The sequence below is a fragment of the Diplotaxodon limnothrissa genome, linkage group LG3, assembly GCF_057381915.1.
Source record: "Diplotaxodon limnothrissa isolate DT_005_m linkage group LG3, D_limnothrissa_male_GT1.1, whole genome shotgun sequence".
Lineage (NCBI taxonomy): Eukaryota > Metazoa > Chordata > Actinopteri > Cichliformes > Cichlidae > Diplotaxodon > Diplotaxodon limnothrissa.
In genome coordinates this window covers 60,454,240-60,481,884 of record NC_140598.1, presented here as the reverse complement: position 1 = coordinate 60,481,884, position 27,645 = coordinate 60,454,240, and the positions used below count along the sequence as shown (strand labels likewise).

At 38.7% G+C, this 27,645-nt stretch overlaps 2 pseudogenes; one reads left to right on the top strand and one right to left on the bottom strand.

The window, feature by feature from the left end:
- Positions 1-8,989: 8,989 nt before the first annotated feature.
- LOC146636750 (uncharacterized) lies at positions 8,990-10,121 on the bottom strand (annotated as a pseudogene).
- Positions 10,122-11,234: 1,113 nt separating this feature from the next.
- LOC146636749 (uncharacterized) lies at positions 11,235-25,934 on the top strand (annotated as a pseudogene).
- The last annotated feature ends 1,711 nt before the right edge of the window (positions 25,935-27,645 follow it).

The window sequence follows — 27,645 nt, the reverse complement described above, 5'->3', positions numbered from 1 at the left end:
TGTAGCCTCGTCTTGCTCCACCTCTGTTAAACCCCCCCCCCAGCCAGTCCCGGCAGTTGACTGTCCCCTCCTGAGCCTGGTTCTGCCGGAGGTTTCTGCCCGTTTAAAGGCAGTTTTTCCTCCCCACTGTCGCCAAGTGCTTGCTCAGAGGGGATTGTTGGGGTTTTCTCTCCTCTGCCTTTTTTCTTCATTTACTTGTTTAACTTCTTTCATTGTTACTTCATTTTGCCTTGTTTCTTCATTTACTTGTTCAACTTTTTCATTATTACTTCATTTTACCTTGTTTCTTCATTTACTTGTTTAACTTCTTTCATTATTACTTCATTTTACCTTGTTTCTTCATTTACTTGTTTAACTCCTTTCATTATTACTTCATTTTACCTTGTTTCTTCATTTACTTGTTTAACTTCTTTCATTATTACTTCATTTTACCTTGTTTCTTCATTTACTTGTTTAACTTCTTTCATTATTACTTCATTTTACCTTGTTTCTTCATTTACTTGTTCAACTTTTTCATTATTACTTCATTTTACCTTGTTTCTTCATTTACTTGTTTAACTTCTTTCATTATTACTTCATTTTACCTTGTTTCTTCATTTACTTGTTTAACTCCTTTCATTATTACTTCATTTTACCTTGTTTCTTCATTTACTTGTTCAACTTTTTCATTATTACTTCATTTTACCTTGTTTCTTCATTTACTTGTTTAACTTCTTTCATTATTACTTCATTTTACCTTGTTTCTTCATTTACTTGTTTAACTTCTTTCATTATTACTTCATTTTACCTTGTTTCTTCATTTACTTGTTTAACTTCTTTCATTATTACTTCATTTTACCTTGTTTCTTCATTTACTTGTTTAACTTCTTTCATTATTACTTCATTTTACCTTGTTTCTTCTTTTACTTGTTTAACTTTTTCATTATTACTTCATTTTACCTTGTTTCTTCCTTTACTTTCTTGTTATTCTTATCTAAATAATAAACCAATTAAATTTATCCTTTGAGTATTTTTCATCTCATCTTTACAGAATCTTTCCAAAACATTTTCAAACATTCAGATCTGTCTTTTATTTTCTTCTTGAAACCTCATAAATGGTGAACTAAAAACCCGGATTATGGTTTGAAACATAGTTTCAGCTGAAACTGCCATAACATGCTCTGTGTGTGTGTGTGTGTGTGTGTGTGTGTGTGTGTGTGTGTGTGTGTGTGTGTGTGTGTGTGTGTGTGTGTGTGTGTGTGTGTGTGTGTGTGTGTGTGTGTGGAGAGAGAGAGAGCTCACAAAACTAGGTGGTGTTCTTCATTGTAATAGGAAAGGCAATATGAGTCCCCACCGTTTCTCAAAGACTTGTTTCTGTAGTCTGAGTATGTAATTTGTTCCATCAGACAGACATGGATCCATAGATTATATCTGGTTTTAACCATCTGATAGTTATGCATTTTAGGGCTGCAGTGAGTCATATATTTAGCAGGTAACTTTTGGCTTTGCAGTCAATATGTTCTGCAATCCTTCCCAACACTGCTGCTGTAGGACTTAGTGGAATATTTACCTTGGAAAATGTCTTTGAGAGCATCAAATATCTGCCTCCAGAATACACAGAGTTTAGGGCAGAGCCAGAATATATGAGTGTGGTTGGCAGAGTGTGTCCCACAGTTCCTCCAGCATGAACTCAGATGTGTTGGACCCATCTTAGCAGTTATTTCTGGTGTTCTGTAGAATCTGGCACATTAATGCCCCCTTTATTTTGGGCACTGCAGGGTTTTGAGTCTAATTCTAGGCCGCTGTTTAGCCTACATGAAGTTAGAAATTCTTCAATACAGCTTGGACTCTCCACCATTTGACCCTTAGAACTGAAGAAGCTTCTCGGATGAGAGGTGAAACGTCTTCAAGTAACTCAAAGAAGTCCAGACGCTTTTCTTTCCAAGCTCCTTAGACTACGATGACCTGGATGACTGAGAACCTTCACAGACTTCTCCACACTTTAAATGCGCTCTAATGATGGGAACGTGTGGTAACATTTAGTCTTAACTGAAATAACATATTGCATCTATAAATGGGATTAAAATGTTTACCAAAGACTAACGTTTTTCATTCAGAACAAACAGCAGATTTCAGGTTAGGGCTGCACAACTAGTTTGTCCAATATTAAAATGACAGTTGTTTGTCACAATTATTCACAGATTGTTGTGGCAAAATGTGTTTTGATTGCACTGTCATGTCAGAATACTGCTTTCACCTTTACTTTGTGCTACACTCATGTTAATTAATCTTCATAAATTAATGTTTGCAAACACAAAGTATAAAGTTTTCCACTCTGCTATTTGTACCTGCACAATAGATGTGAATAAAACTCAAACCTATACGAGCTCCTTCTCTGTTTCCCTGCAACATTTTGTATAGATCTAACTTTTTGCCACATAAAGAACCTTCTGATGTGTTTACAGTAAATGTATTTGATAGTAGCTTATTTTGTAACTTTTAGTGGGCCTATGCAATGTTCCCTCTAAGCTGCGCACGTGCGCAATTGCGCACTGCTGGCACAGTCTCTGCGCACAGAAATTCTGCTTTGTGCACAAAAAAAGATCTAACCTGAATTGAAATTAAAATTAATACTTTAACAATTCTGTTTTGCAGTGTTGGTCAGTAAGTGACTGGTTGCTCCCATATGGGAACGATGCCACCTTATCCCATAGTCCAGCCAATAATGCGTATATGCGCAGCTAATCAACGTGGTTGACAGGCTATGACAGCGTCCTTATGTGACGCTTTTTTGTTTTTACATTTTCATGGTAAATGGGCTAAAGCAGTTAATTAAAAGTAGTCTAACATAAATGTAAATGCTGTAATTTGATTCTTTTAATAAACCATGAAACTTGGATGGATTCGATGCCGGCGTGACCACAGTGCACACGTCTGATGTCGCTCAGTGGTCCAAGGGATCGCTCAGGGAGTTTGTGTGTTCGCTCAGACACGTGAAAAATTAGAGGGAACATTGGGCCTATGACATTCAGTACCCAGTTATTAAAATGTTAAGTGTAAATCATCTCCAGCCCACAATAGCAGCTGAATTTACTACGATTTCAGATCTTTTTACACGTCAATAAGAAACCACCGATGTGTAAAACAGGCTGACAACACAATGACGTAAACCACACTGCTGCAACTGTGCAGCTCTCAGGTTTTATCTATTGTTTCTCTGTGTGGCCAGCAGGGGGAGGTGTTTTGCTGGTTTTTTAAAATATTAATGAAAACATTTTTCATGAAAGTTGCAAATTTGTTATCTGTTTTTATGACATTTTTCACAACAACATCAACATTAGAAAATGAAATACATTTATAGTAGGTGATCATTAATCAGTATTATTGGCACTATTAAAGGGCCCCAAAAATCAAACTTTGCTTAGGGCACCACGGAGGGCCAACCCTTTTTACACTTCAACGATTGTACACAAAATACAATCATCCATCCTTCTATCTATTTATTTTCTTCCGCTTATATAATTCAGCATCACAGGGAAGCTGGATCCCAGTTGTTTTTCACAGAGGGCCAAGCAGTGGAGGGAGCTGCCGACCTCCCAGCAATACATGTAAAAGCTTTATTTTATACTTACTCTGGTCATCTTTATCTATCATAAAAATTTGCTTCACGATCTGAAACACGTAAGTGTGTCAAATATGCAAACAGCTAAGAAATCAGGATGGGCTAAATCGTTTCTTACTGCACTTCTGTTAGGCGACTGAATAAAAACACAAAGTCAGCAGTCTGGCTATGAATGTCTTTAATGTTTCCCAGATCAGAATCACAGCATACAGTGTATAATAACTTCTAAAGTAAACAGAAATATCATCACCTCATTTATTTATATAATTTTACTTTACTTTTTTTAATAATCATCTTTTTTTTATTCCATTATTTAACATTTTTCTTCATCTCAAGTCTCGAGTTTCTGAGTTCAACAAAGAAAGTAGAAAGAAGACAACAGGTGCAGATTTGCAATGGACACCAAGCTGAGGGTTTCTCTGTGGGTGTCACTGTCTCTGTGCACGTTTGACACTGTGGACGTGACACAGGATCATCCAATCATGAAGTTTTGCTTTGCTGACAGTTTCTAAGTGTTGGAATAAAATAAATCCAGCAGTTATACCACAGAAAGGACAAAGTGTGGCTCTAACAGCTGTTGAACACACACAGACTGTGATGTTCTCCACACGTCACCCATCGCTCTGCACTTTTCCAGCATCCAACTGTTTGTCTGCTACATAACATCACTGCAGGAGAAAAACAACGGACAGACAGACAGACAGCACAGTGTGACACGAGCAGGTCAGACCACCTGTGTGATCTCATGAGTCTGTGAGGATATGAGGCATCTTATGGTATCAAAGCCCTGGAGTCTGTCAAACATGGCTACATGTAAACACTGCTACATGTTAGGTGAGCTAACATTTAACTGACTGCACTTTTTTCAGTCTCAGTTTAGGTCATTTATGTCCTTACTGCGAATCACTGAAAGGCAAAGCTGGCTTTTATCGCTCTGATGTTACGCACATCATGCAGCACAGATTCATCTCTGATCACAAGACTCATATTTCAAAATAAAAGCGAGCTAAGGCTTGAAAAGAGGACGACGAATTTATGACAATCGCAGCGAAAAGAGCAACGAAAGGATTTAAAACTTGATGAAAATGTTTTTTCTCACTGAAAACTAGCAAATTCTAATAAACAGCATGACTGGCCCTCTGCTGTGAGGGGGCTTCAGTGGAGATGACTTCTGCTACAGCGACCTTACAGCACATGTTCTTTCTGTTTAATTTACTGTCATATTTGTTTCCGGTCCAACGTAGTTATAGTAAATAAAGTTATTTTTCTGAAAAACAACACAGAAGAATAAAAAGAAATAGGTCACTTTTGATTGCATCAACTCTAATATCGGTTTTGTTTTAATAGGTATTTGCAATAAAATGGCATTACTACAGATAAAAATAATAGATGTATTTTTTTAGAAAGTGTTCTGGAAATTGTTACTGTTTATGGATACTCTTAATTACAGATGACATTTCAATGGATATAAACCTTTAGAAAGTTACACTCTGTATATTTACTATTTTAAAACGTAATGCTGTTGCTGGAAATGTGCCTCATTATTGTGTAGCCCCTGAGGTATGTGTGTGAGTGTATATCCGTATCCTTTAATCCATATCCACTAATCCTTTCTGTTTTCACAGAAGTGTCATTTTTGAAGATTTGTGCTTCACTAAGTGGCAAAAGTCAGCAGGGATTTTGAAAGTGATGTGCGAGTCAGGAGTTCTCTCCGGTGAGCCTCAGCCTCTTGGTCAGCTGACAACTGATAGGGAGAGCTCTCTGTTAAACCAGCGGGAATGGAGACGTCCAAAAACATTGGAGGGCTTTTGCAAATAAGTAATGTCCTATTTCGTTTCAGACAAAATGCATTTTAGAATACTTGGCTAAACCAAGTACACAGAACTGACTACTGATGCACTCTTGACAGAAGCGGAGCAAGAGCATTTTGAGCCAACTTGACTTGATGTGTACTTTGAATTCGAACCAGGTAAAAAGTGAGCAACTTTCATGACACAGGAAACTCTGTATTTAAGCTCAACAGAATATTTGCCATAATTTGGCATAATTTTTACAACAATGCCCCAATTTGCTGGGTTTTTGGGACATTCATTTATATACACTTTTCTTGAAGTCCCACCACAGCATCTAAATCAGGTCAAAATCTGGACTTTCCCTGGGCAATGGAAAAACCTTGATTGATTTTCTTTTTCCATACTTTTGTAGACTTGCTGGTGTGCTTAGGATAAGTGCCCTGTTGCATGACCCAATTTGAGCCAAGCTTCAGCTATCAGATAGATGGCTTCACATAGAGGAATTCATGGTCAACTCCAGTGTTCCCTCTAATTTTTCACGTGTCTGAGCGAACACACAAACTCCCTGAGCGATCCCTTGGACCACTGAGCGACATCAGACGTGTGCACTGTGGTCACGCCGGCATCGAATCCATCCAAGTTTCATGGTTTATTAAAAGAATCAAATTACAGCATTTACATTTATGTTAGACTACTTTTAATTAACTGCTTTAGCCCATCCATGAAAATGTAAAAACAAAAAAGCGTCACATAAGGACGCTGTCATAGCCTGTCAACCACGTTGATTAGCTGCGCATATACGCATTATTGGCTGGACTATGGGATAAGGTGGCATCGTTCCCATATGGGAGCAACCAGTCACTTACTGACCAACACTGCAAAACAGAATTGTTAAAGTATTAATTTTAATTTCAATTCAGGTTAGATCTTTTTTTGTGCACAAAGCAGAATTTCTGTGCGCAGAGACTGTGCCAGCAGTGCGCAGCTTAGAGGGAACATTGCATAGGCCCACTAAAAGTTACAAAATAAGCTACTATCAAATACATTTACTGTAAACACATCAGAAGGTTCTTTATGTGGCAAAAAGTTAGATCTATACAAAATGTTGCAGGGAAACGGAGAAGGAGCTCGTATAGGTTTGAGTTTTATTCACATCTATTGTGCAGGTACAAATAGCAGAGTGGAAAACTTTATACTTTGTGTTTGCAAACATTAATTTATGAAGATTAATTAACATGAGTGTAGCACAAAGTAAAGGTGAAAGCAGTATTCTGACATGACAGTGCAATCAAAACACATTTTGCCACAACAATCTGTGAATAATTGTGACAAACAACTGTCACTTTAATATTGGACAGACTAGTTGTGCAGCCCTAACCTGAAATCTGCTGTTTGTTCTGAATGAAAAACGTTAGTCTTTGGTAAACATTTTAATCCCATTTATAGATGCAATATGTTATTTCAGTTAAGACTAAATGTTACCACACGTTCCCATCATTAGAGCGCATTTAAAGTGTGGAGAAGTCTGTGAAGGTTCTCAGTCATCCAGGTCATCGTAGTCTAAGGAGCTTGGAAAGAAAAGCGTCTGGACTTCTTTGAGTTACTTGAAGACGTTTCACCTCTCATCCGAGAAGCTTCTTCAGTTCTAAGGGTCAAATGGTGGAGAGTCCAAGCTGTATTGAAGAATTTCTAACTTCATGTAGGCTAAACAGCGGCCTAGAATTAGACTCAAAACCCTGCAGTGCCCAAAATAAAGGGGGCATTAATGTGCCAGATTCTACAGAACACCAGAAATAACTGCTAAGATGGGTCCAACACATCTGAGTTCATGCTGGAGGAACTGTGGGACACACTCTGCCAACCACACTCATATATTCTGGCTCTGCCCTAAACTCTGTGTATTCTGGAGGCAGATATTTGATGCTCTCAAAGACATTTTCCAAGGTAAATATTCCACTAAGTCCTACAGCAGCAGTGTTGGGAAGGATTGCAGAACATATTGACTGCAAAGCCAAAAGTTACCTGCTAAATATATGACTCACTGCAGCCCTAAAATGCATAACTATCAGATGGTTAAAACCAGATATAATCTATGGATCCATGTCTGTCTGATGGAACAAATTACATACTCAGACTACAGAAACAAGTCTTTGAGAAACGGTGGGGACCCATGTTACCTTTCCTATTACAATGAAGAACACCACCTAATTTTGTGAGCTCTCTCTCTCCACACACACACACACACACACACACACACACACACACACACACACACACACACACACACACACACACAAACACACACACACACACACACACACACACACAGCATGTTATGCCAGTTTCAGCTGAAACTATGTTTCAAACCGTAATCCGGGTTTTTAGTTCACCATTTATGAGGTTTCAAGAAGAAAATAAAAGACAGATCTGAATGTTTGAAAATGTTTTGGAAAGATTCTGTAAAGATGAGATGAAAAATACTCAAAGGATAAATTTAATTGGTTTATTATTTAGATAAGAATAACAAGCAAGTAAAGGAAGAAACAAGGTAAAATGAAGTAATAATGAAAAAGTTAAACAAGTAAAAGAAGAAACAAGGTAAAATGAAGTAATAATGAAAGAAGTTGAACAAGTAAATGAAGAAACAAGGTAAAATGAAGTAATAATGAAAGAAGTTGAACAAGTAAATGAAGAAACAAGGTAAAATGAAGTAATAATGAAAGAAGTTGAACAAGTAAATGAAGAAACAAGGTAAAATGAAGTAATAATGAAAGAAGTTAAACAAGTAAATGAAGAAACAAGGTAAAATGAAGTAATAATGAAAGAAGTTAAACAAGTAAATGAAGAAACAAGGTAAAATGAAGTAATAATGAAAGAAGTTAAACAAGTAAATGAAGAAACAAGGTAAAATGAAGTAATAATGAAAGAAGTTAAACAAGTAAATGAAGAAACAAGGTAAAATGAAGTAATAATGAAAGAAGTTAAACAAGTAAATGAAGAAACAAGGTAAAATGAAGTAATAATGAAAGAAGTTAAACAAGTAAATGAAGAAACAAGGTAAAATGAAGTAATAATGAAAGAAGTTGAACAAGTAAATGAAGAAACAAGGTAAAATGAAGTAATAATGAAAGAAGTTAAACAAGTAAATGAAGAAACAAGGTAAAATGAAGTAATAATGAAAGAAGTTAAACAAGTAAATGAAGAAACAAGGTAAAATGAAGTAATAATGAAAGAAGTTAAACAAGTAAATGAAGAAACAAGGTAAAATGAAGTAATAATGAAAGAAGTTAAACAAGTAAAAGAAGAAAAAAGGCAGAGGAGAGAAAACCCCAACAATCCCCTCTGAGCAAGCACTTGGCGACAGTGGGGAGGAAAAACTGCCTTTAAACGGGCAGAAACCTCCGGCAGAACCAGGCTCAGGAGGGGACAGTCAACTGCCGGGACTGGCTGGGGGGGGGTTAACAGAGGTGGAGCAAGACGAGGCTACATCAGGTGAGGAAGCAGTAGCGTCTCTCCTCTGGAACAAGTGGAACCATTTTTTTCTTTTTTTTCATGCACTTTTCCACGAGCGCTTTTTTCTCCAGGATGAGATTTCTCAGCTCGTCGATGGTTTCTGCAAGTGGTTTTTCTTCAAGTTTCTCACATCTTTGTTCCACCTCTTCCAATGCTGCTTGTTGTTCTTCAAGCTTGTCTTTGAGTTGTTTGGATGTTTCCTCCTGTATCAGCTTGTCCTTGTGCATGTCTGCATTTCTCTGTTGGACCTCTTTGTGCTTGTCTTTTAACTGCTTCTTTCTTTTCTTGATTTCTTGATTTTTGTCTTCATGTATTTTGTCTTCTTGTTGTTTTTGTGACTGCATTTGAGTGTGTTCACTCTTCAAGTTATTGAATTCCACCAAACGCCCCTTAACGAGCTCGGAGTTGTTTCTCGCTATCTGATCGATCCTTTTCTGCATCTGTGAGCACCGTTTCTCCAGTTTGTCCCTTTCTTCTTCCACTTTAGTTGCTTTGTCCTTCAGCTGATTACAAAACTCTTGCAGTTTTAGATTTTTAGACTCAAAGTCCTGGACGATGCGTTTTCCTTCTTTCAGTCTTTTTTGTTGTTGCTCTTTCTGTTGAAGAAGGTCTTTATTTTGGCGCAGTGTTTCATCCAGGCTTTCTTTCAGCATGCGGTATTTTTCCTGCATGCTCTTCAGTTTGTGCTGCATGTCTTGTTGCTTTTTGTCCTGCTCTTCCTTCTGTTGGAGGAATTTATTCTTTTCTTCCACAGCTTCATGGAGCTGTCTTTGGAGGAGCCGATTTTTTCGGTCCATGTGTTGGAGATCCCGTTGTATCTTATCAGTCATCGTTTTCTTGTCTTGGAGCTGGTTGGTCATTTCTTTTAGTTCTGCGCGCTTTTGCCTGTTTTCTTTATTGAGGTGCACAATCTGCTCTCGGGCCTGAGCAAACTTGATTCCCCAGCCCTCATTAATAATGTTTATGTCCGGCTGGCGCTGTTGTCTTTCTTCCAGCTCTTTATTTTGGGCTTCCATTCGTCTACACTTGTCCTCCAGTTGATGTTTTTCTTCTTCAATTTGTTGCATTTTTTTCTGGAGAAGGTAGTTTTCCTTCCTACTCTCCTCTAATGCCCTTTGGAAGGATGAGACGCCATTTGGGGAAATTGGCTGGCCACGCCAGGAAGGAGAGGCGGCGTAATCTTTTTGAATTGGTTGTTTTTTTCTTGGAAACATGTTGGAGTTTCTATACGATGACTTTGAAGAGCTTTCCAAATGTTTCTGTGGTGAACGTTTTGTATGCTGCAAACACAGATGCTGCTGAAACGAACTAAATCTTGCTGTTTCTCACCCCTATTTAAGGAAAAACATCAAAGGACTTATGACGTTCTATGACATCATCACTCCAATGAGATTGTCACAAGACGTTTTGGAATGGGGTGTTTTTTTTTAAACTGTTTTCAAACTTAACTTAAAATTTCAGTGTTTCCTAGTTGTGGACTATTGGTTAGTCCAGCCGATAAAGAAATTAATTGTCACAAACATCCCTAATATTACATAACAGACGACAGAAAACAAGACAGTTTTTTTTCTAATAGAGGTATAATAAAAGTTTTTTTTAATTATCCTACTTTTTATAAAAGAGAACATTTATTAAAGAGTATGTATTTAATTAAAAAACTGTTCATCTAAAGCAGGGGTCAACAACCTTTAAGACCCAAAGAGCCATAATTGGCCTATCTGGGGTTGAAAGGCTCGATAAATGCACGGCGTTTCGCCGGGTACACCGGCTTCCGCGAGTGTGATGCTTATTTTGAGCGATGAAAAAATAACAAAATATAATTTTATTTGTATATTGCAAAATCACAATAAGCTTCCAATTTAGAACTACAAGTAAAAAAAAGAACTGGCATAAATAAAATACACTTCAGCTAAATACTAATTTATTTTCCCAAACCACGCAGAGCCGCACTATAAGGACTAAAGAGCCGCATGAGGCTCCGGAGCCGCAGGTTGCCGACCCCTGATCTAAAGGCTATAACAAAAAGCTTCCTGCTGGAAAATGAAATGTCCCCATTAAGAGTCTGAATCAGGAGCCGATGACATTACTCTGTAAACTCTCAAAGCACTTTAATAAACAAGCAAACAGTTCCACCTCTCGCATTATTGCGTAAAGTTGACAGCGCGTCAGGCAAATAGGCAGGCTCCATCCCCGGCCTCTAGCGACTGTGGAAGTCGCTACATCTTTAGTCAACAAAAAACGGCATTCTGGAGAAGTCAGCCAAAAGCAGGATCAAAGAAATCAGATCAAGGAACCTGAAAGACGCCAAGTAAGTGCAGCGCATCTGAATGAGTGAGCCCAGCAGCACCGACACACCTGACGCAATTCTGAGGAGCGCAGGTAAGAATACCTGTGCATGTCTGGTTGTGGAAAAGGAAGCGACATTGCATTAGCGCTGAGATGTTTTAAGAGGAGACACTGAATGGAATGAATGTTGGTTAAATGTGCAATGTTTTTGGCTGCGCTCTTGGATTGATGACTGCGCTGCGTCTTATTAATTATGCTGCTTGGATGATGTTCAAATGGACAATTAAAGTGCCGTTACGTTGAAAGGATTTTATGGTCAAAGTCTATTGTGGCTTCCAGTGGATATATGTTTTAATGGATGATCACTGAAGATTAAAATAAATAAATAAATAAATAAAAAATCGAACAAACAAACGGGAAAATCATGAGTCAAACAGGTGATGATGATTGTTCCTCTAATGATTTGGGGGGAAAGAGAGAAAGAAAAATGACTGGAAAGGCATTGTTGAATAAAATCGAAAAATCACAAAATGAATGCAAAATATATGTTAATAAAATGAAAGGACTAATACAAAAAATGAAAGCGCTCATGCAACACAATGAAAATCTTTCTCAAATTAAGCAGTATTTGGTGGATTTAAAGGCACTGTGCGAAAAGGCTTCAAGTTCACATGTTGAGGTGTTGTCTTTGGTGCCAGAGGAAGTAATAAAACAAGAGGAATGCTTTTCAAGTATCATGAAATACACAAATGTGTTTTTAAATGAAATTCAGAACTGGATAAATCAAAGAGAACAAAATCCTGCTGTTTGTCCAAAGCAAATCAATTTATTGGAAAACAATGTTGCATCAAATACTGAGACAGAAGTGGAGGATGATATCAAGCCAAGTGATAGTGTTTCTGTTGTGATATTTTGATACCATGGTAGCATTTACTGAGTATTGTTTTTGATGATATTATACAAAGGACCCTGTTTCTGCAATGCCCTTTGTTTTAACCTCATCTCCTCTTGCTGTGTCAACTGAAGATTTTATGGTGTGAAAGTAGATACTAAGGTTGGAGGGAAAACACCAACAAATCACTCTTTTACTTATCACTCCCTTGCAGAAGATGTTTATGTGAAGACCATCTGGGTTGTGTCAGAACTCACGGATGTAGGAGACCTCTGTATAAGATTTATAGGCCTTGTGAGTGCATCTTTATTGCCCTTGCTGAACAAAGGATTCCAACTGTCGAAGGACACCACCCCACCCAGTGGGCAGGGTCTGAACTGAAACTTGTTGTCTGCCTATAAAAACTGCTGCACAAAGAATAAACTTTGAGTTAGTTTTGGATGACAATTTAGAACAGTCTCCGCGTCTTTTTGTTCTTCCAAACTGCTCCCGGTACTCCGGCCGGTGCTGTAATTAACCGTTGATCATACTTGAGAATATTTTAATTGTTATAGGTTAAAGGATGAACTCTGATGATGAAAATCCACGCCTCAGAGAAACCCGGAATGGAGTTTCTTGCAGTTTCAAATGTTGAAAGCCACAAAACTTCTTCAAGATCTTCAACTTCATCTGTTCGTATGAAAGCTGAGGCAGAGTTGGCAGCTTTAAAGACGCGGGGAAAAGGACACTGTACCTGTCGATGCACGTTTCCCAAAATCTAAACGAGTCATATCGCTCCATGTTTGCTACTTTTGGTTTTTGGTTTTCTCCCGCAGAGTAAGAGCATCGCAGGAGCTCCTGAAGTCAAACGACGCCTCCCAGCACTCATTTATTAAAACGGAGTCGATGCCAAAAGTCTTAAACGTTAGAATCAAAGCAACAGCTGTGAACTCAGTCATGGTGTCATGTGCAGCCTTCATCTTACTGTCACTACTTTTTCATTTTAGGGTACGTGAGGTAAAGCGTCCGTCGATGTAGCTTGACTGTACAAAATTATTTTTCTACGTTATTAACAAAACAGAGCAGAGACTGATGCTGCTCCTGTCTGACCCCTGTGTGTGTGTGTGTGTGTGTGTGTGTGTGTGTGTGTGTGTGTGTGTGTGTGTGTGTGTGTGTGTGTGTGTGTGTGTGTGTGTGCTGTCGCTGTGTGAGTGTGATATCACATCTGCATCACTCAAGCGTAGGCGGGCCCGCGTCAGACAACAATAAACAAAAAGCAGAAAAAGGCCAACAGTAAAAACTCAGACTCCAGCATGAGCTCCTTCCTGCTGCTTAACCAATCACCTTCCTCCATATCATCACTGCTCCCTCCCTCCTCCTCTCTCCATCCTACACCACCTTTGTTATTTAACACCGACCCCCCCCCAAACTGATAATCAGACAAATTCCCAAACACCTGACTTCACTGTGTCGACACCGTTCCTGACCATTTCTGACCTCAGGTCAGCTCTGCTATTATCCTCACATTAAGGGTTCGTTCACCTGCCTGCAGATGATCTGTGAGCTCGTCGGTTGTAAATTAAACTCTAAGCACACTGAGGGTAACCGGGAGGCGTTCAGGGCCTGCAGTGCAGAGCTGCAACATGACAAAAAGGGATGGGGGCTCAGATCTCCTGAACAGGGTGGAAACAACACGGTGGGTTTGTGCTGTTTGTGATTCCTGCTCCGTCACTCTGGTGGAGACGACTGCAGCTCAGCAGCGCTCCCTGCTGATCCTCTGATGAAGATGTCAACAGTATGTAAACTGAGCTGATGTGCTGCTGTTTGAGCCCACGTGGTAGCGTACGTCCAGTATGGGAGAACTTAGTCACCGGTGCTGTCTTTGCTTGTGCTCTAGCTTTAGCCTGTTTGATTGTTTGTTTTCTATTTTATTACTGCCTAAAAGGGGAGGTGGGGGAAACACATGCCTGACTTCTCCTGTCAGAGGTTTTGTAAGCTCACTGGAAGGGAAACGTGCACAATGTAAATCATAAAACAACTGACTGGGGCTGTGCTGCAGGTGGATCAGTGCTGTGGACAGTAGCTGTGGAAAAGAGACTGGACAAAGACTCTCAGCCTTAAATACAGGACAGAGGATGATCCGATCATCTTTCAGCTAACAGTGTCGAGCAGAAGGACGGCCGGCTGATGCGTCCGTACGAACCCTTTTGTACTCACTCCTGTGTATAAGGAGGCGGCGAGGGGTTGTGTAGTTAACCTCAGCACCACACAGCTACAGCAGAGGAGAGAACACAAACGAGTCCTTTCATTCGGCTCTGTTCTTTCTCCTTGTCTGTTTTATAAGCTAACACTAGAGGGCGCCATTGTGGCACATTCAGCGCTCACTCTGAGGTCACTGGACAGAGAAGAAAATACCAAACTGGGAGACGGATGGAGACGAAACATCTGGAAGATCAGAACTGTACATTTTTAAGTGTAAGAAAAAAAACAGACAAAATATTTGTAAATATTAAGTTTCTTGTTTATTTTGTTTTGTTTTGTTTTTTTTTTTTTGGAGTGAATGAATGATATGCTTATTTTGTGATGACAAAAGACAACAGGTGCAGTTTGTAATGAGAAGAAAAAAATGGCCGTTAGCTTGAGGTTTCAAATGAGTTCATCCTTACCACCGATCAGTTTTGTCTTTGTTTTTTCAACATTTATTTTATTTTTGTCATAACGTTGATCGTTATCATGTGACCATCCTGTAGCAGGAAGGTCGCTGTAGCAGAAGTCATCTCCACTGAAGCCCCCTCACAGCAGAGGGCCAGTCATGCTGTTTATTAGCATTTGCTAGTTTTCAGTGAGAAAAAACATTTTCATCAAGTTTTAAATCCTTTCGTTGCTCTTTTCTCTGTGATTGTCATAAAATCGTCGTCCTCTTTTCAAGCCTTAGCTCGCTTTTATTTTGAAATATGAGTCTTGTGATCAGAGATGAATCTGTGCTGCATGATGTGCGTAACATCAGAGCGATAAAAGCCAGCTTTGCCTTTCAGTGATTCGCAGTAAGGACATAAATGACCTAAACTGAGACTGAAAAAAGTGCAGTCAGTTAAATGTTAGCTCACCTAACATGTAGCAGTGTTTACATGTAGCCATGTTTGACAGACTCCAGGGCTTTGATACCATAAGATGCCTCATATCCTCACAGACTCATGAGATCACACAGGTGGTCTGACCTGCTCGTGTCACACTGTGCTGTCTGTCTGTCTGTCTGTCCGTTGTTTTTCTCCTGCAGTGATGTTATGTAGCAGAAAAACAGTTGGATGCTGGAAAAGTGCAGAGCGATGGGTGACGTGTGGAGAACATCACAGTCTGTGTGTGTTCAACAGCTGTTAGAGCCACACTTTGTCCTTTCTGTGGTATAACTGCTGGATTTATTTTATTCCAACACTCAAAAACTGTCAGCAAAGCAAAACTTCATGATTGGATGATCCTGTGTCACGTCCACAGTGTCAAACGTGCACAGAGACAGTGACACCCACAGAGAAACCCTCAGCTTGGTGTCCATTGCAAATCTGCACCTGTTGTCTTCTTTCTACTTTCTTTGTTGAACTCAGAAACTCGAGACTTGAGATGAAGAAAAATGTTAAATAATGGAATAAAAAAAAGATGATTATTAAAAAAAGTAAAGTAAAATTATATAAATAAATGAGGTGATGATATTTCTGTTTACTTTAGAAGTTATTATACACTGTATGCTGTGATTCTGATCTGGGAAACATTAAAGACATTCATAGCCAGACTGCTGACTTTGTGTTTTTATTCAGTCGCCTAACAGAAGTGCAGTAAGAAACGATTTAGCCCATCCTGATTTCTTAGCTATTTGCATATTTGCCACACTTACATGTTTCAGATCATGAAGAACATTTTTATGATAGATAAAGATGACCAGAGTCAGTGTAAAATAAAGCTTTTACATGTATTGCTGGGAGGTCGGCAGCTCCCTCCACTGCTTGGCCCTCTGTGAAAAACAACTGGGATCCAGCTTCCCTGTGATGCTGAATCATATAAGCGGAAGAACATAAATAGATAGAAGGATGGATGATTGTATTTTGTGTACAATTGTTGAAGTGTAAAAAGGGTTGGCCCTCCGTGGTGCCCTAAGCAAAGTTTGATTTTTGGAGCCCTTTAATAGTGCCAATAATAGTGATTAATGATCACCTACTATAAATGTATTTCATTTTCTAATGTTGATGTTGTTGTAATCCACAGTGAAAAATGTCATAAAAACAGAGAGAAACAATAGATCAAACCTGAGAGCTGCACAGTTGCAGCAGTGTGGTTTACGTCATTGTGTTGTCAGCCTGTTTTACACATCGGTAGTTTCTTATTGACGTGTAAAAAGATCTGAAATCGTAGTAAATTCAGCTGCTATTGTGGGCTGGGGATGATTTACACTTAACATTTTAATAACTGGGTACTGAATGTCATAGGCCCAATGTTCCCTCTAATTTTTCATGTGTCTGAGCGAACACACAAACTCCCTGAGCGATCCCTTGGTCCACTGTGAGCAACAGCAGACGTGTGAACTGTGGTCACAGCAGCATCGAATCCATCCAAGTTACATGGTTTATTAAAATAATCAAATTCCAGCATTTATATTTATGTTAGACTACTTTTAATTAACTGCTTTAGCCCACTTACAATAAAAAATATATATATATATTGTTCATGACCTGTGTTGTATGTTAACACTATTGGAAGTAAAAATAACTTGAACTCCAATTTTGAAAACACAACTTTCTATTTTTTTTTTTTTTTTAATAAAGCTCTGACTTGTATTATGAGTCTGTGGTCTGTGAGAGATTCCTGTAACTCTCTGTCTGTAAAATACAGTACATAATGACCAATGTTGGGCAATTAATTATATAGTTACTTCTTCAAAAAAGTAACTGAGTTATGCAGAACATTGGTCAACTCTATCAATCATCATCACCCCTCCACCATTGTGCTTGACAGTTGGTATGAGGACTTTCATTTACCTCATTTTAAACCCTTACACAATCAGAAGATTTTTATCATGTTTTGATATGTACACATTTTTACAATTTCTGCATATGCAGCCTGTAAATATGGTAGGAATACTGTCTGTAAAAAGGGTCTCAGAGCTGATGAGGGTTACACATGTAGGTCCATTCCTTTTCACAATTTATGTTAATAAACCATCTTATTTTAAGTTAAGTTATCTCTTATGTTCATTTAGAAGTAGGAGATACAGTATTGAATTTTATTGTTGAGTCTACTCAACTTCACGATACTTTAATGTTGTCCAAGCTGTGGTTAATAATTATTAAACTAGTATACAGGGAGTGCAGAATTATTAGGCAAGTTGTATTTTTGAGGAATAATTTTATTATTGAACAACAACCATGTTCTCAATGAACCCAAAAAACTCATTAATATCAAAGCTGAATGTTTTTGGAAGTAGTTTTTAGTTTGTTTTTAGTTTTAGCTATTTTAGGGGGATATCTGTGTGTCACCTGACTATTACTGTGCATAATTATTAAGCAACTTAACAAAAAACAAATATATACCCATTTCAATTTTTTTTATTTTTACCAGTGAAACCAATATAACATCTCCACATTCACAAATATACATTTCTGACATTCAAAAACAAAACAAAAACAAATCAGCGACCAACATAGCCACCTTTCTTTGCAAGGACACTGAAAAGCCTGCCATCCATGGATTCTGTCAGTGTTTTGATCTGTTCACCATCAACATTGCGTGCAGCAGCAACCACAGCCTCCCAGACACTGTTCAGAGAGGTGTACTGTTTTCCCTCCTTGTAAATCTCACATTTGATGATGGACCACAGGTTCTCAATGGGGTTCAGATCAGGTGAACAAGGAGGCCATGTCATTAGTTTTTCTTCTTTTATACCCTTTCTTGCCAGCCACGCTGTGGAGTACTTGGACGCGTGTGATGGAGCACTGTCCTGCATGAAAATCATGTTTTTCTTGAAGGATGCAGACTTCTTCCTGTACCACTGCTTGAAGAAGGTGTCTTCCAGAAACTGGCAGTAGGACTGGGAGTTGAGCTTGACTCCATCCTCAACCCGAAAAGGCCCCACAAGCTCATCTTTGATGATACCAGCCCAAACCAGTACTCCACCTCCACCTTGCTGGCGTCTGAGTCGGACTGGAGCTCTCTGCCCTTTACCAATCCAGCCACGGGCCCATCCATCTGGCCCATCAAGACTCACTCTCATTTCTTCAGTCCATAAAACCTTAGAAAAACCAGTCTCGAGATATTTCTTGGCCCAGTCTTGACGTTTCAGCTTGTGTGTCTTGTTCAGTGGTGGTCGTCTTTCAGCCTTTCTTACCTTGGCCATGTCTCTGAGTATTGCACACCTTGTGCTTTTGGGCACTCCAGTGATGTTGCAGCTCTGAAATATGGTCAAACTGGTGGCAAGTGGCATCTTGGCAGCTGCACGCTTGACTTTTCTCAGTTCATGGGCAGTTATTTTGCGCCTTGGTTTTTCCACACGCTTCTTGCGACCCTGTTGACTGTTTTGAATGAAACGCTTGATTGTTCGATGATCACGCTTCAGAAGCTTTGCAATTTTGAGACTGCTGCATCCCTCTGCAAGATATCTCACTATTTTTGACTTTTCTGAGCCTGTCAAGTCCTTCTTTTGACCCATTTTGCCAAAGGAAAGGACGTTGCCTAATAATTATGCACCACCTGATATAGGGTGTTGATGTCATTAGACCACACCCCTTCTCATTACAGAGATGCACATCACCTAATATGCTTAATTGGTAGTAGGCTTTCGAGCCTATACAGCTTGGAGTAAGACAACATGCATGAAGAGGATGATGTGGACAAAATACTCATTTGCCTAATAATTCTGCACTCCCTGTAGTACTGATAACTACAACTACTAAAAATAAATAATGCTTTAGTTTAGTAAAGTTTACATTGTTCCTCACACCCAGAGGCACTGGCAGCATTAATGTAAAATTTTCGCTGTCCTGCATCCTGTATTAAGAAAGTTAATAATTATAAAACCCTTGACTTTTGGATATATGACAAACTTCAAACATCATTGTGTGTAGGTCAAATGTGTCCAGTGTTTGTTAGTTTCTTATGGTTTGGCGCCCTCTTGTGATCTCAGTCAGTATTCTGTGATCTTTGTTTATCTGACTACTTCAATACAAGTGCTCAGTTAGAGGTGCAGTTTTTACTCTAGTAGTCTTGGTCCATGAATGCCTGTAGGCTTCCATGCTGTGTTACAACATTGTAAGGCATGGACAGACCAACTCAGTTTTGCTGCTGACTTACAGAGTACACATATATAGTCAGGCCATTTTCTCATAGTTATACTAGAACTGGAGTCCCAAAAGCACACAGGCTAAGGCTAAGAACAGATTTACAGTTTTTATTAACAAAACTAAATGAGTCAGTTGATCAAATGTGTCCCTGTGTGCAAAGGTAGAGGATTAATCAGTGAAGTGGTGATTTGTCGGGAGAATTCATTTCAGGTTCAAGCTGAACAGGTGAGGGAATCTGAGGTAGAATTTTCCTTTCCAAGGTATGAATCAAGAGGAGACAGCAAGGAGGTAACAGCTGGAACACCGAGGGTTTTCTAAGACAGAGGACAAGAGAGGAACAAGTGCAGGAATCATTTCACTGGAGTGAAGACCTTGATTTGCTACTAGCTGTGGAAATAATCTGTATTTACAGCCACACTCACATTAGATAGCAAAGAGTGGAGGAGAGTAAAAGAAACAAGCACTCACACAATGGGAGTTGCCAATGCCATAAATCATCACCAAACCCGAAAATGATGTGCTGGAAGTTGTGCCGTTCTCGGCGGCTTCAGTGACCCTCGAGCTCTCGGCTTGCTATCGAGCTGGTGGGTAGCAGACATCTCCGAAAACGTCGAAGCACTTTTGCAAATATGCGATATCTTGATAAACCGAGCAGATATTTGATGTTTACACAGCTACTTTCTCGCCTGAAAATATGTTAAAAGTTTATTTTGTGACCCAGAAAGATTAGTAAGAGTAATTTAAAAACAGTAGCGGCTGCCATTGTTGGAAACTGGAGTTTGGCTGGGCCGCGCTATGAATTCTGGGATATGGTAGGCCACGAAGGACACACCCGACCCATCCTTCAAATTCGGGGAAAAGGAGGACGCATTTGTCGGCTGCATTCGGAGGAGTCTACGAATTTGGACAGCCTTCGTCACGTTACTGTGATGTAATCGATCTACAAATGCGGCCTCAGGAGGATGCAGCCCATGAATTTGGACACGACCTTAATATATTTGAATGATACGGTTAGCACTCAGTTAGCTTCTAGCATTTGTCGACAGCTCTGCCTCCTTTTCGACTGCCCGGGACATTTAAACAATAGATGTATACAAGCAAATTCATACCTTTATCCTCAATGGAGAGCTTCCCCCGACTGAAGAACTGCGCCGTAAAATATGAAGAATGGCACGTAATTACAAACTGAAGGGTAACTATGAAAATTAATGTTGATCCTTTATTTATTTTTTTTATTTATTTATTTTTTTACTTTTATTTTTTATTTTTTAAAACTCTCTCTCTCTCTCTCTCTCTCTCTCTCTCTTTCTCTCTCTATCTAGCTATATATATAAATAAAACAAAAAGATACAACTCTGTCATATATACCCTATATATAGTTTTAAAAGTTAATTTCAATTGAAGGTAAATGTACCATACTGGTGCATTATCCCAAACTTTATTAATATCTTTCAGACATTTTATTTTACTTTAGTCAGCAACTCTTTCAGCTTTTTACATTTTCATCTTGTAACAGACAACAGACTCTTCTACACTGGCCCCAGTATGCAGTGCATGCGCTTGGTAGTCATGTCAGAGGAGGAGAAGAAGTCAGTTCTGATGGATTGCCACAATAACCCTGGTACCGGGAACCACAATGGTGTTAGAGGTACCTGAAACAGGGTTGTTGCTGGCTATTACTGGCCAACATTGAACCAGGACATCGGTGAATGGGTATGGCCTTATTTCAGTTAACAAAATAAAGAACCTTGTCTTTACTTGCACACTTACATTTCAGCATTAGTTTCTGTGTGTGTGTGTGTGTGTGTGTGTGTGTGTGTGTGTGTGTGTGTGTGTGTGTGTGTGTGTGTGTGTGTGTGTGTTTTATTGTTATCAATTTACATCAACTGGTTTTACAGTATCCTTGAAATATTTTTTGGGATACATCTTTCAGGTCAGATGATGTCATCGCTGCCCGATGAATGACCCAATCAAGACTGTGGCACCAGCATTACATCCCATCAAGGTACATCTTAAGGCCTGTTCACCAATTTCATTTTCATGCTAATAAGCTTTTGTGCTGCAGGGTAGCTTTAAATTTTAATTTGATAAGTTCTGTGACCTGCAGGTAAAAGAACCTTGGAAGGTGCTGGGCATGGATTACATGGACCACTCCCGGAAACACGTCTAGGGAACCGACATGTCCTGACAATGACCGATCTGTTTACTAATTGGGTGATTGCAGAACCTCTTAAGTCCAAGACTGCAGCTAAGGTCTCTGCAATCATGACCTCTAAGTTATACACGTTTGGCATGGTCAGGAAAATCATCACTGACCAAGGAAAGCAGTTTGTGAACCAGGTAAAACTTGTGAAAGTGTTATTCATGCCTTGATATGATATGATATGATATGATATGATATGATATGATATGATGTATTTAGGCCAAGTTTGCTCATGTCACTGCAGCTTAACAACAGCATTTTCAGCACGCTGAATATTAAACATGCTTTCTCCAGTGCGTATCACCCCCAGAGCAACGGGCAGGTAAGCATTTGGATAACTAACCTTGAGTCACTCATGTGAAATCAGTCATGCTGATTTATCTATTCTACAATAAAACTCAAAGGATGAGAGGACCAACCAGAACATTAAGCGTGCTCTCAGAAAGTACGTTAACCAGAACCATGATGACTGGGACGTACACCTTGCTGCTGTGGTGTATGGCATCAACACTGCAAAGCAGGTATTCCTGTTTTGACATATTGTATTCCTTTTAAGATACTTTACAGTGTTGCATCGTTTTAAGAATGTGTTTTTAAACTTAAATTTAAAAAAAAAAGTGCAAGGGAAAGTGAAATAATGGAGAGATTTTGTGGGATCAGCACTCCACCCGCCACAGTCCCTATTTCCTGCTCTTCCACTTGGTGAATAATAATTTTTTTTTTTTCACTCTGATTTTTGTGTAATTTTTTTGTAGGTTCTTCGCAACATTGAGAGGGCACAGGACACCCAGAAGAAGACCTTTGGAACACGGAAAAGGAAGCAGGTAAGACAGTGTGTTGTTCAAGGAGGTGATGATGTTCTTTTGTCAGGTGATCCAAAGAGAGGACGCACTGGAGATGCATTATTGAGCCAACACCAAGGACCGTACACTGTGGCCAGCATCATGCCAAAGGGGGTGGCCACTATTGTGAAGGGAGCAACTTGCCAGAAGGTAAACGTGTCCAGGCTTAGGAACTACCACAGATCAAAAAGTAAGAGTATGACATGCAATAAGTAGTCGCAATTACATTTTGATTTAATGTTAAAAATGGATTAAAGTTTGTATGTCATGCCACATATTTGCATATTATCAGATCCACCAACTGAGAGGAAGTTTCTCCTGGACCACTCATGTGGGACTCCTGAATGCCAGATTGATCATCAGTATGCCAGTCCCGGAGCAAAGTGGCAGAAAGACTTGGAACCTCTTCAGTCCAGTCTGGTAAGGCGCATTTCTGTGCAGTCACGTTACAGTTTTTTACAGACGCTAGGACACATTTCCCAATACTTAGGTCACTTTTGCAAAACACTTCACACAATCCTCCTAACTGACCGTTAGCTTGGCAAAGCAGTTCATTTCACATTCAAAATGCACTACAACTACCAAAACACTTCATTCAGGTCTCAAATAAACTCATTCTTCCAGAACACTAGCAAAGGTTGACAGCCGACAAACACACTTTGTCACCCACAAAACAATGACCTAAAAAACACTAACAACGTGTAGCATTACACAGTGTTTTCTTGTGTAAAACAAGGACACATCTCTGTTTATAATTTCAATATATGTTACTGGAATGAATCAGACATCATGCAGAATTCGTTAATATTTGTTTATGTATTTTTATTTTTTTGCACTAAGTAATCCCAAAGTACAAGAATTTGTATACACACCATCCACTGATACACATACAATAGTAATGCTAATCTACTCGGTCTTCTCCATTTGGCCACAGGTTCTCATCCACATCACATCTTATGTCATCTAGGGCAATACACCTAGGAAAGAATCTTCTGGCATGCCAGAATTGAAGGAGTTGAAAAATTGAAGGAGTAACACCTGTGTAGATGTTCATCTACAATGAGAATCAGCTGTGGCTGGTTAAACTGCATTTTTAGATTTAAAATATGTTTCAATAAAATATTGCTGTTGCATTTTGCTGTCTTTTTAAGTTTTGCATTGTGTTATTGTTTTGGCCATAAGTTTAACAGTTTTGAAAACAGTATGTATGCACATGCAAAATGTCCTGTCCGTACAAAGATTTTTGGCAGTTGTTGTGTCTGAGTGAGAAGATGATTCATGAAATTTGAGAGATGTAGTCATTGGATGCATTTTGTGCCAAAACAATGATAACTGGTCCTCAGTTTAGCCCACATAGACTTCTGTTGTGCTCACTGTGTGAGGAGTTTTGCAAACGTGACCTAAGTATTGAGAAATGTGTCCTAGCGTCTGTAAAAAACTGTAAATCTAAGTCAAAGTCGTTGATGGTTTTAGAATTGCTGAAGCATAAGAGTAATTCCAGCCTTATTTAGTATTTACCCTTTCATTCTTTTTCTTTATTATTTTCTATAATATTTTGAAGCAAATTCACATGATGTGCTCTTTTCATTTAGCTCGAATATGTTTTGGACCAAAACCGATCTCCAGGAGAACTCCTAGTGAAGGAAGACAATATCTGCCTGACTCGGGAAGACTTCTGGAGCCTGGGTTTGGAACAATCCATGGAATCTAGTGTAAGTTACTTTAGCTAATATCACTTTAGAAAATATCACGTAATGCAAGATTTTAAGAATAGTAACTGAAACCGTACTCTATTGCTTTTTGCTGTTTCTTTCAGATTGGGAATGCTTGTCTAAAGATTGAGGGAGAAGCTGCACAAAGACATGTAATCTGTTGTACTGGTACATTTTTTCTTTGGTTCAAGCCATGAATAGTTGTTGTGTATTGATTTGGGGGTTTTGTGTGTGTGTGTGTGTGTGTGTGTGTGTGTGTGTGTGTGTGTGTGTGTGTGTGTGTGTGTGTGTGTTTTTCCTTTAGGGAAAAGATGTTCACATTGCTGATCTCTACATCGTGGCCACCTGGAAGGATCCACAAGTCAACTTGCTTCGTTGCTTGCCGGTACGTTTTTTGTTGATTTTTCTCCTGTGTGTGTATTTTTACTAATTTGTACCAATACCTGTAGGAAAACTTTAGGTCCACATCCTGCTTTTTCCAGCTTGGAGCAGGCAGACAGGTGAAGCTGACCATTATCTGCTCTGTGTGAGTGCCCTTGGTCTTTCTCGCTCTGTGTTTTTTCATCTGATAGAAAATAACGGAGGTTGTCATGTCGTCTTTTCATGGATGATGATAACATGTCCATTTCAGGCTATATTGGTAGCTGAGAGACAGATACTCTTTCTGGACACTTCGCCCTGATGGTTTTGGAGATGATCTCTACCGAGTCATATTTAGGTTCACACTAAAGAAATTACAAGTTTTTCTGGTCTTGTTCAATGGCCAAGTGCGTTCTTTGGCAAGATCATCTAAAAGCAGCCTCGTTCTCAGGCTTAAAGGTTCAGGAGGGAGCCTCGTTCTTAGGCTACTTCATGATAGGGAAGCACCAATACTGGTATCTGGGCCCATATGGTTCAAATGAAATCGTATCCATATCTTTTGTTAATCTTTTGTCACATGAACAGATACTTGAAATCTGGAAAATCGGTAAAAGTTTAACAGAAAATGTTTATTTTTCACCCAAATTTAGAAGTTTTGGTTAATTTCTATTAATATATATATTTTAAAAAATCTTATTCACCATTATTATTTGTAACAAACACACACAAAAAAATAAAATCTGCCTTCAAATTTATTCCATTTTTGTGTGGTAGAAGTATCAGCAGTGGTACTTGGTATCGGTAAATACTCAGATCCAAGGATCTGTATCGTATCGGTTTGAAAAACGTATTGTTGCATCCCTACTTCTTGAATTTATTTGTTAATGGCAAACATTTGATTTTGTGTTATGTTTATTCTCTACAATGCCAGAAGAGTAGCAGCCTATTGACTCTGGATCCTGGATGGAGAAAACAGGAAGAGACCTTGAGGTATGTTTTCAATGCAAAAGTTTGAAAGCTCATCAGGTACATAATAATTCAATAAAAAAAACTAGCAGGTGCATGTCAGCTCTCTTCATTTAAGGACACATTTTTCTTTTTACAGTTCTTTCCTCAGCAGTTCAATGGAAATTGCTGTGGCATCTTTATGCTGATGGTGAGAATTTTCCTTTTCCTGCCATTACTTCAATATAACATTTAAACATGTTAAAGGCTTATTTTACTTTACAGTATGCTCTCTGCATCTGCACCTCATCTCTACTATCTTTCACAGAGGTAAACTTTTTCATAAAGTACCACCAAAATACCTGTGTCAGTCTCCAACCTTGATAAACGTTATATTATATTTTTCTTAAGGAGGACATGCCAGCAATTCGCCTGTGGTGGTGTATTCAGCTGATGGAGAAATTCTCCATTGAGGGGTATGGCTAGTATTATAGACAAACTGGCACCATCATAATCACAGTTTTCAAAGTTAGTATTAATTGCAGTTTTGGCTCAGGCAACACACCAGGTCAAGCATCACTCATCTTAGCAGTAGGATATACATGAAAACAGAAACAAATTAAGTTTGAGTGAAAATTTACATTTTTTGCACTCTCTGGGCAACTGACTCAAAAAGCCCGATTCACTTTGATGAGTGACTCATTGAAACTCGATTCAGTCAAAAGAATCGAATTTACCATCACTAGTGGACACAGCTTTGAGAATAGGACACAGATGTAAATAGTCAGCATATTCACAAGGGGAGACAAAACTCAAAGCAAGACAGCAGCAGAGTCCAACTCCTGAAGAGACAAACAATAAACTCAATAAACACTAAACAGTAAGTTTATGACCTGCTTTTTGTAGTTACTGCTGATAAATAAATATGATTTTACTGACAATAAGCAAACATTTTTATTTCCTAACAGTTAGCTATCATAGTTTAATATGATGCATAATTCATTTTTAATTAATGTGCTATGCTAAAATCTTATAAAATGTGCCCTGTTAATTTTGTAACAAAGGTGAAGACAGGAAGAGTTTGAAGTAGAAAGTTGTTGGAGCTTTTTCATAGTGTACTGATGGTCCCCATGAAGTGGACCTGACAGTCACTAGAAATGAAAGCAAAAAGGCCAGAGTATACAAAAGTACATAAAGCATTTGCAGCATGTACATCTCATTTTGTTTTGATTCATCACCTGTACAACACAGCAGCTCTTCACATATTTGGTAGGACCAGTATCATTTTACATTAAGGGGTAAGATATTGAATGCATTTATTAATTATTGGCCATAAGGCCATCATTAATTTACATGTGTTGTCTTTTACATTTTTGCAATGTCATTTGTATTGAGATAGATCAATATATTTCAGATGGAATATGTGTGTGTGTGTGTGTGTGTGTGTGTGTGTGTGTGTGTGTGTGTGTGTGTGTGTGTGTGTGTGTGCTCTTTGAGTGTTAGTTGTTTTAAGTGTGCTTGGTAGTCACAGAAATAGTTTTGCAACCTAATATCTGATTTACTCTTGAAGCGAGTGGTACAAAGTCTGTTGATATGCTGTTAACTTTTAGTGAATGCACAGATACACTTTGTTCAAACTTTACAGAATTTGTGAAATGTAAACAATGTTTATCCAAAATTCAAAATTTTTCGTCATAGTTAAATCGAACTATATAACTTTAAATGGTGGGTTTTTTGATGTAGTGTAGGCGTTCAGGTACACTTTGAAACTCACATTTCTCAGCTTCAACTAAGTGCTTATTCCCCTATGTGTACTACATAGATGGAACTATGATGTTCTTTGAGATTGCATTGATAGGAAAGTGAAACTGTTGTTCAGGTAAAAAAACAAAAACAAAGTGGTTTTGACAGTTAATGTGAGTGATGTGAGTACATGATCAAACAAAGCTTGAAAAACCGTACGGGGTGGCTGTTATACCGGCAGGTATGACAAAGTAGTCAGTGTGCCAAAAGGGTGTGTTAAAGGCTGATATCTGATTATCCCACACTGAGCGAACATTTTGACACCGTCCTGAGCAAAACTAATCAGTGATAACAGATTTAACAATAAACAGATAACAGTTTATTGAAGTAAAATACTTTTTACTTCAATATATTTTCAACAACTTTTTCTTTTATGCATCATTACCAGCTGTCA